Source organism: Kogia breviceps, chromosome 5, assembly GCF_026419965.1.
Source record: "Kogia breviceps isolate mKogBre1 chromosome 5, mKogBre1 haplotype 1, whole genome shotgun sequence".
Taxonomy (NCBI): Eukaryota; Metazoa; Chordata; class Mammalia; order Artiodactyla; family Physeteridae; genus Kogia; species Kogia breviceps.
Genome location: NC_081314.1, coordinates 75,794,939 through 75,803,315, shown reverse-complemented (window position 1 = coordinate 75,803,315; position 8,377 = coordinate 75,794,939). Strand labels below are relative to the sequence as shown.

The window sequence follows — 8,377 nt, the reverse complement described above, 5'->3', positions numbered from 1 at the left end:
GTCTCCTTCCCACAAAGTGGGACCTGTTCTCCTTGGGCCCTGGAGAGGAAGGAAATGTCAGACAGGTGGAGTTATGAGAATTACAAGGAGGAAACAGTCAAAATGTCACCCTATAACTAATTCAAGTGTAATTGACATTTAATAAAGTACAGCGACCCATTTTGCATTTACATACCATCTTTCATCCGAATGTGGAAAATATTACTCTTTTCAGTCCTTTGGTCTGGTTTTTGCGAAGAGTCCCGTCTGTGTTTTGTTTTGTTTTTCTCCTCCTCCCTAAGGCAAAGAAAGAGTAACTGACTTATTCAAGTTCGCACAATAGCTCCTCAGATTTGAGAGAAGTTGGTGTTGGTGTTATTTTCAGGCCCCGGGGACAGGATGGGGGCTGGAAAACAAAGATGGCTTTTCTCTGGCCAAATGGTCACCCAGTGAAATCCCTTCCGGATGGGCCAGCCCTGTCAGGTGAGCACACCGATTCAGTTAAAAAATATGAAAACAGAACAAAACAAGACCAGTGTGACCTGTCCTCTTCACAAGTTTCTGGTGAGAGATCCCCTTTCCCCCTGGGACCTCTGACTGGTGGTTTAAGAATTTGCTTTATTTCATGATGCTGCTGAACACTTGGCAGAATATATTTCAGGATCTAAGGCAGGCCTTCGAAAGTAATGGTGTCTGAGTTTGGGGATAACATGAAAACGTCAGTAACATCCAGGGAGATGGGGTGGGGCATGTTTTATTTTGTGATCCAATCTGTCTTCTTCCCAATTAAACTATGTTTGGGGAAGAAATGCCAGCTTCTGGAAGCTAAATTTAGATCACTTATGAATCTTGCTTGATAAGATTCATGGAGATTTTGATCTCCCTGTGTGTCTATTTATTTATGATTTATATCTCACCTATTTCCACTTGAGATTGGAGAGTTTTATATTAAATATTTGAAATGAACATCAAAGATCAAAAACAACAGAAAAGAGGAGGGAAAAATGTACTTCAAGTTGCCAACTAATACAGTCATTAAGATCGGCAGTAGCTTTAACTCTGCAAGCACTGTATTGATTTCTGAAATAAATTTATGTCAAAGATCTGTATATGAGGCTCTTTGAAAAACATGATGACTATATTTTTAGCTGTACTTTGGCAACAGATGCAGTTGTGTTTGTATGTGTGGAGGGCAATTGTGACATTTCATCAGAACCTCCCAGGAATCCTTTCTGTCCTCGCCCTCCCTGAGAGGACCAGGGTGTTTAGGGGTTAGATACAGGCAGGTGTCTCCATACAGTTGTGGGTTGCAGGCAATAAAAACTGCTTCTGGTGGTAGTAGAACCAGTCTTGATTACCTCCTGGTGTCCAGGCTGGTGGACAGTCCTTTGGGGCTCAGCAGCTGGATGGACAAGGGAGTACAGCTCTTCTTTCCGGCGTCGCTGTACTTGGCTCCAAAATCCCAGAAATGAGATCAAGAAGTAACGCATGGGTGAGACGGCAGCTCCTTGTAAGGGGATGTCAAGGCATTTTGACAGATTGCATGCAAACTGCATACAAGGAGGGCAGAGGACAGACCCTAAAGGAAACTGGAATGCTGTTATCAAAGGACTTGAGTCCAGCAGGGAACTCTAACTCCACCCCACACTGGCTTTGCTTAAGGAAATTTCCTGATTCAAAAATAAAGCTGCTTTGGGACTTCTGTGGTGGTACAGTGGTTAAGAATCCACCTGCCAATACAGGGGACAGGGGTTCGAGTCCTGGTCGAGGAAGGTCCCACGTGCCACAGGGCAACTAAGCCCGTGGGCCACAGCTACCGAAGCTCACGCGCCTAGAGCCCATGCTCTGCCACAAGAGCAGCCACTGCAATGAGAAGCCCTCACACCCCAACGAAGAGTAGCCCCGGCTCACTGCAACTAGATAAAGCCCACTCTCAGCAATGAAGACCCAACGCAGCCAAAAGTTAAATAAATAAATAAATAAATTTATTTTAAAAAGTAAAAAAGCTGCTTTTTACTGTTTTCTGTGATCTGAGCTTAGTCTAGTGATGTTTTCATGCTCAGCTGACCTGATGATTGTCCAATGATCAATCTGAAAGCCAGCAGAGTATGAACTTTCTATCATCAAGAATGGGACCTGTTGGGCAGGGTCCCAAGGCTGCCATAACTCTACACCATAAACTGGGTGGCTTAACACAACAGAAATTTATACTCTTACAGTTCTGGAGGTCCGAAGTCTGAAATCAAGGTGTCAGCAGGGCCATGCTCCTCCAAAGGCTCTAGGGGAGAATCCTTCTTTGTTTCTTCCAGCTTCTGGTGGTAGCCAGCAATCCTTGGCGTTCCTTGGCCTGTTCCAACATCACTCCAATCTCTGCCTCTTTTGTCACGTGGTTTCTTCCCCTGTGTGTCTGCCTTCACATGGTGTTTTCTTCTTTGTGTGTCTTCTCTTCTTAAAGGACATCAGTGACTGGATTTAGTTCCCTTTCTAATCCAGTATGACCTCATCTGCTATGTTCTGAATGTTTGTGTTCCCTCAAATTCACATGTTGAAATCCTATCCCCACCAATGTGATGGTATTAGTAGCTAGGAGCCTTTGGGAGGTGCTTAGGTCATGAGAGTGGAGCCCTCATGAACGAGATTAGTGCCCTTATACAAGAGGTTGCAGAGAGCATCCTAGCCCCTTCTGCCACACGAGGACACAGTGAGAAGTTGGCAGTCTGCAACTGGGAAGAGGGCCTTCAGCAGAGCCCAACCATGCTGGCACCCGATCTTGGACTTCCAGCCTCCAGACCTGTGAGAATCAAATTTTTATTGTTTATAAGCCACCCAGCCTGTGGTATTTTTGTTATAGCAACCCAAGTGGAGGAACACAGAAAACCAGTATGACCTCATCTTCACTTCCATTTTAATTAGATCTGCAAATGCCCTATTTCCAGATAAGATCACCTTCACAGATTTCACATAGGCATGCATTTTGGGGGACACTATTCAACCCAGTCCAGGCAGAGAAGGGAGTTTGCTTTTCTGATGGTTGATGAAGTCAACTTTAAATACAAAATAACTAATGGGTTTGACCTGGAATTCATTAAGAAGGAAGCTCAGGGACTTTTGTTTTCCATCTAAACAACTTTTAAAAGTGCTTGGATTACATAACTGGGCAAAACAGGTATTATCAAGTTCTTGGACTAGTCTGTCAAGACTTAGTTTTTAGGGAGTTGAACATCAAGTCAGTTTAAGCAGCTTTGCTATGAAGGAAAAAAATAGTTTTTTCTTTGGATGAGTTCCCAGTCTGGAGCAGGGCATTCCTAGACCTCAACATGCCATTTATCTCCCTGAGTTGTCCCTTGGCTTCAGGCCTGCTTTTGTCTCCATTCTGCCCCTTCTCATCTTCCTTTTCCCAAATTTAGAACCGACAATCCCTTGAGTTACTTTAAGAGAAGAAAACAAGGGGCCTGGTCTCTAAGGGAGGTTGAGAAAGAGAACAGGAACTCAGAAACACCATATGTTTTGTCCCTCTCAGCTTTTATGCTTACTCTGGACTAAGTCACAGAGACGAGGTTCCCATGGTGACCCATCGGCATGGCCCACAGAGACTTTGCTGGGTGTCAACTCAGCTATTTTTTTCCTAATCTCATATAACACAGCAGTCATATGGAGAAATGCAATTGGGCTTGACTTTAACATGGCTTTTCATTTTTCCTGACACAGGTCTGTCTGGCAGGATTAGAGGCAGGGTTTTGAGCAGTGAGGCTGGAATGGTGGACAAGGGCCAGATGACCAGGGTCACTGAGAGCCCTGCTAAAAGTGGACTGTATTTGGGAGGTTTTCCCTTTCCAACTGTGCTGTCAGACCACCTACATCAGAATCCCTTGTGGGTATGTGGTGAAAATGAAGATTCCTGAGCTCCACCCAGACTTTCTAAACCAGAATCCCGGGAGTGGCTCAGAAGTTTGCCTTTTTCTGCAAGCACCCCAGGGGATTCTTGTGCAAGCTCTTGAGAGCTACTAGATAACGTGGAGCCTGGAGGGTGGTAAGCAGACTTGGGTTTTAGCAAGAGTATTTTGATATTGTAGGAAAAATATGAAGCTAGAAGGCTGTTTAATAATCTAGCACTTTATGAAACACATACTATGCTTACTACATGCCATGAACTATGTTTGTTGCTTTAGAAAATTAACTCATTTAATTCTCAAAACAACCCTAGGAATAAGATCTGTTATTTTCTCCACATTCTGGAGAGGGGAACTGAGGCACAGAAACTTGCCCAAGGTCATACAGTGGTGTGACTTCAGAGCACATGTCTGCAACTACTATGCTCTGTTGAGATGTAAGAATGTGGAGGCCTATTGGTGACTTGGGGCCCTGAGGAAAAAGAAATCATGTACAACCAGAAGATGATGGAACCATTAACCAGAATCTGAATGTGAAGATGTGCTGGTTTTTACATACTTATGAGACCCATACCTCCACTATTAGTTGTAAGCTCTTTAAAAGGAGGGACACTGAAGTCACTCACAGCTTCCAAAATGGAGTACATGTCGGACTGCACAGGCACCAGCCTCAAAACCAGTGAGTCAAGATTCTGGAATCAGCTCTGTCAATTACCTGCTGTGTGGTGAGTTACTGAATATTAGTTCCTCCATCAGTAAAATGCAAGTGCTGGATATGTGATGTCTCTTCCACTGTAACATGGGCAAGGCTGCAGGGTTGCAGAACTTCAGTGGGTGCCATTCTCTTGGAGTTCTCAAAGACAATGTCAACAGTGGTACCCAGGATTGAACACTATGGGATTATTGCAGAGGGGGATGATAGTACCTACTGGCGGATTAAATGAGTTAATACAGGTAAAGCATTTGGATCACCCCTGGGATATGCAGATGTTAGTTATTATTGTTATTATTATCTCTCAATTTGTTCCAGCTGGAATATCCGGAGTCTGAGATCCTTTGAAATAAAGAAATATCATTTCCCCCCAAGAAATATAGAAAGTGAATTTGAATTTGAAAGACAAAATAGTCTATAGGCAGACAATTTTTCCTCTTAACTGGTTTGTTCCTTTGGCCCCCTTTCTAGCATCTTCTTCCCTGGAAATTTCCACCTCCAGGTGAGCGAGGAAAGTACAGGCACTGGCAGAGGCTGACTTGACCCGCACTTTCTCCACCCAGATGGCTTTGTCTCTGCAGCTGATCAAGGTCATCTGTGGACAACACATTTCCCAGTGAAGGCCACTTTGCCTAATGCTCAGCTCACTGCTGAGACGTCTGCACAAGGCATGGAGCAACAGAGATCGGTGTTCTCAAACTACTTCTATATAATGATTTGATACAGAAATCTAGACTAAATCTAGACTAAAGGATATTTTTTGCTGGTCCTAAAAAATATTAATCAAGCAAAACACTTTCCTGAGGACATTTCCTGAGGATGTGTGAGCTCATACTTAAATTTGGAAATGGTGTCTTCTGAGGAATTTCAAGAGACTCAGTTTCTTATTTTTCATTCATCTATTCATTCAATCAACCAACTTTTTTTTTTTTTTTTTTTTTTTTTTGTGGTACGTAGGCCTCTCACTTTTGTGGCCTCTCCCGTTCCAGAGCACAGGCTCCGGATGCACAGGCTCAGCGGCCATGGCTCATGGGCCCAGCCGCTCTGCGGCATGCGGGATCCTCCCAGACCGGGGCATGAACCCGTGTCCCCTGCATCGGCAGGCGGACTCTCAACCACCACGCCACCAGGGAAGCCCTCAATCAACCAACTTTTATTAAGTGTTTATTGACTACATGCCAAGCTTACATTACATGTCAGTGACCCTGTCTACTAGTTATGTAGATCTGAAGTCAGAAGATTGGTTTTAAAATCCACTACAACTCACTAACTTTGCCAGCTCTGGGAACCTCAGTGTTCTGTCCCACCTCACAGGGACGTTGTTAGGGTCCAATGACTTCATATACATTACGGATGTCATATGTAAACAGATGTCACTATTAGGAACATAAGGAATGTGCTGGTAGGGCAAGGCTTAGCTCTGTAGATAACCATGGAATTCTTTCTAACAACACACTCAAATGACATCTCTCACAGGAGAGAGCCTGTGTTATTACAGTGGGAAAGCAGCCTTTAGGCCACTTGTTTTATCCCTGGGCATGATTAAACCTTTAAAACCCTTTGGGGAGTTGGAATGCTTCACTTCCCATACAGTTTTCTAAGTCAGTAATCCTCCAAGGCCATTTGACTTGCAGAATTTTTCACCAAACATTCATTGCTTCCCCATTTTTCTGTCTCAACCGATATTTCCTTATATTACATAATCATAATATCCCTGCTAGTCTGAAGGAAAAATCCTCCAAGGGCAGTTAATATAACATTTCTTATTAGGCCTATTTGATTCCTGTTGGGCATGGGCTTAGATGATCTGGCCAAAATTCTAGCTAGTTGCTGGCAGACTAGAAGGCTGAGCTGAGTTCCCATCTCTGTCCTATTTACCAAGTCAGAGCTGAGTGGCGTGAGGAAGGCCAGTGTCCCTCTTGGGCAGCTCTGCATTTCAGTCATGCTCTTGGTTAACCCATAAAGTCTTGAGTTTGGAAAAGCACCGTCTGACAGGACCTTGCTCACAAGTCCTTAAGGCAACTCTAGGAATTCCAGAAGATACTGACTACTCTTGAAGGCCTCATGAAAATCTCCTTATTTTGCGGCCCATTCTGCTCATTCATTAAACCCTCAGACTTCTGTTTGGAGCATAAGACAGGTCAGTTTCCTGCACCACTGTGGACCTGACCACTCTATGATCTGTACCGTCTAGTATGGCATCCACTAGCCACGGGTGCGTATTGAGCACTAGAAATGTGGTTGGTCCATATGGACATGCACTGTAAGTGTAAAACAGTTAACAGTGCTTGAAGACTTAACGCAAAATAGGAACATAAAATATCTCATGTACAATTTTAAAATATTGATTACATATTAAAATGATGATTTATTGAATATATTGGGTTCAATAAAGTATATTTCTATATTAATTCTTTTTTATTGAAATATAGCTGACATACAATATTATGTTAGTTTCAGGTATAGTACATAACGATTTGACATTTGCATCCATCATGAAATGATCACCACGGTTAAGTCTAGCAACCATCTGTCCCCATGCAAAGTTGTTACAATGTTATTGACCATATTCCTCAGGCTGTATATGACATCCCCGTGGCTTATTTATTTTATAACTGGAGATCCTTCCCTCTTATCCTCTTCACCTATTTGGCCCAAGCCCCACCCCTCTCCCCTCTGGTAACCACTCATTTGTTCTCTGTATCTATGAGTCTGTTTTCATTTTGTTTTGCTTTTTAGATTCCACATTTAAGTAGATCACAAGGTCTTTGTCTCTCTCTGACTTAATTCACTGAGTATAATACCCTCTAGATCCATCCATGTTGCCCCAAATGGCAAGATTTCGTTTTTTAAAATTAAGTAATTAATTTATTTATTTTTGGTTGCATTGGGTATTTGTTGCTGCACGCAGGCTTTCTTTAGTTGCGGTGAGTGGGGGCTACTCTTTGTCGTGGTGCGCGGGCTTCTCACTGCGGTGGCTTCTCTTGTTGCAAAGCACAGGCTCGAGGCACACGGGCTTCAGTAGTTGTGGCACGCAGGCTCTAGAGCACAGGCTCAGTAGTTGGGGCACACGGGCTTAGTTGCTCCACAGCATGTGGGATCTTCCTGGACCAGGGCTTGAACCCGTGTCCCCTGCATTGGCAGGCAGATCCTTAACCACTGCGTCACCAGGGAAGTCCCTCATTTTTTTTTTTTAAGTGACTTCCTGCAACGATCTGTCAGGACCTCAAAGAGAGTGGTGAACGTTCCTCCCTCGTGTTGCCTCTGCCTGAGTTCAGCATGTTTCCCAGTCCCCTGTCCATACTGTACGCCCCTGTTTCCTCTTCCACTAAATGTCCTTTTTGTTGTCTGACAGATGATGAAGATTTAAGAAGCAGCAGCATCAGAGAACACTGGCATTTTGAAGATTTGAGAGAAGGGCTGACCAAAAGTTTTCATATCTAGGTCTATGTAAACACACAAAATCCTTTCCTCCCCTGTCTAAAATTCTTTCCATAAACTCATTTGACTGAAAGATGAAGTCATGTGTATGAAAATATCCATGAGATTCTGAACATGTTTATCAGTAAAAAGAATTTCATTTTCCACAGGGAACTCTACTCAATATTCTGTAATGGCCTATATGGGAAAAGAATCTAAAAAAGAATGGAGATATGTACATGTAAGACTGAATCACTTTGCTATACACCTGAAATTAACACAACATGGTGAATCAACTATACTCCAATATAAAATAAAAATTAAATTAAAAAATTTGAAAAAAATTCATTTTCTAGAAAACTTACTTCTGTTAGAC

At 43.0% G+C, this 8,377-nt stretch overlaps 1 long non-coding RNA gene across 1 annotated transcript; it reads right to left on the bottom strand.

The window, feature by feature from the left end:
- Positions 1–249: 249 nt before the first annotated feature.
- LOC136794324 (uncharacterized) lies at positions 250–2,245 on the bottom strand. The gene is made up of 3 exons (XR_010840931.1): positions 2,197–2,245; positions 1,338–1,486; positions 250–276 (listed from the first exon to the last, which is right to left on the bottom strand). It is a non-coding gene; the product is annotated as an uncharacterized lncRNA (long non-coding RNA).
- Between the last annotated feature and the right edge of the window lie 6,132 nt (positions 2,246–8,377).